Raw genomic sequence first — 1,748 nt, forward strand, 5'->3', positions numbered from 1 at the left:
GTTGCTCCAACCTGTCCTGGAACACTTCCAGGGATGGGCAGCCACAATTTTATCAACTTTGGGTTTGGAGCCTTGGGGAAAAAACAAACAGACAAACAAACATTTTGGGTTTTCCAGTGAAACGTATGGCTGAGTTGGTTGGACTCCATGAGACTGCAGTAGGAAAACTCCTGGGAGAAGGTAAGCTGGAGGCCCTGGGATGCAGCCACTGGAAGGGGGAGCCTGGAACTGGAGGGGAGCTGGGCAGAGCTGCCCCTGGCCAAGGGGATGTGTGTGCCCGTGGCAGCACAAAGTGCCACACAGCAGGAGCTATTTAAGGCCAGTGCTGGCACAGGAATAAGTGGAGACTGACCAGTCCCAAATATATTTAGCCTGAAAACCAGCAGAAGGTTCTGGGAATGGCTTCCCAGTGGGAATAATGGTGGCAAAAGATCTTAAGATGCAACTTGATACGTTTATGAAAGGAATTATATAATACAGCATTTGCAAAGGCTGGAGGCTGCAGCAGCCCAGGAAATCCCTCCACCTTATGTTCTAGTTTATTTTGAGCCCTTAAAGGAAAAGCTAAGCTTTTTTCCCCCTTCTCCCTGTTCCTTTTCCTGCTCCAGCATCTGCTGCCAGACCCCAGCACCTCTTAAAAGTGTTTAAAGATGGAGCAAGTCACTGAAGTAACTATTTATTTATTTATTAATTTTTGGTTATTATTGACATGCATTATTTAGATACAGAGTGTCTTCAGTGAGATGCCTTTCCCTGCCAGCCCAAGAAGCATTTGAGGTGGACTTACAGATCTGGTTTTTTGGGAGAGAGCTGGTTTACATCATGTGCTTTTTATGGAAAAAGGGGTACATGGATTCTCCTCGTCCCCTCAGGACACTCCTTTCCATGGTGTCTCTTTTCTGGTTGTACAAAAAGTGGTTCAATTTTCCTCTTGTTTTTTTTTTCTTTGCAGATTTTTTTATAAAACAACCAACCACCCTTTAAAGATTTCCTTCCAAGGTGTGTTATCCTTGGCTTCCATGGGATATCCCTCATCCCTGCCCAGCAATGGAATGACATGAAGACTGGTTTTGAGGGAGGCAAATTTACACATGGATTGTCCTGGTAATCCCATTTTCCCAAACATATCACGTGCTGAGCTTCCTCCTGATCCCTCAGCAGCTGGGGCAGATGCTGATCTCCAACAGATCCCATTCCTGATGCTTTGCAGAGGTCCTACATGCCAAACTGCCTTCAAATTTTAGTTTTTATTACCTCAGGAACCCAATATCTCACCTCTCTGCACAGCAGAGGGAAAAAATCACACAAAAGATCCCAAAAAAAAGCCCTACCAAACAGTGAGAAAGATGGAAACTGGTCCCAGACTGCAGCCAGTGTTGATATCCAGAAGCTCAGGCTGCACCAGGATTCCTGATGGTCGTTTTCCTGCAGAACATTAACATGGGTAATTCCCAAAGACCTGCAAGAGTTCTCAGCTTAGACTGTGAAGGACCTTGTAGGCTGGGGTTAAAAGGGGTTTAAAGGCTGATTTAGAGATTTATAGACAGTGCTTTCCCCCTGCCAGGATAATTGTCATCCATGTGGGAAGGGGGATGGAGTGGGACAGAAAACTCCATGGAAACAGCCCAGCCAGGAGGGCTGAGCCAGCCGGCACGACCCGGGGGGACTGTCACGTCCCCGTGCCCTTGCTTGGATTGTCCCGAGGACACGAGGAGGAATTTGTTGCTGGAAAAGGTTGTCAGGTATTG

This window comes from Manacus vitellinus, unplaced genomic scaffold (genome assembly GCF_001715985.3).
Source record: "Manacus vitellinus isolate BGI_N305 unplaced genomic scaffold, ASM171598v3 scaffold_48_pilon, whole genome shotgun sequence".
Lineage (NCBI taxonomy): Eukaryota > Metazoa > Chordata > Aves > Passeriformes > Pipridae > Manacus > Manacus vitellinus.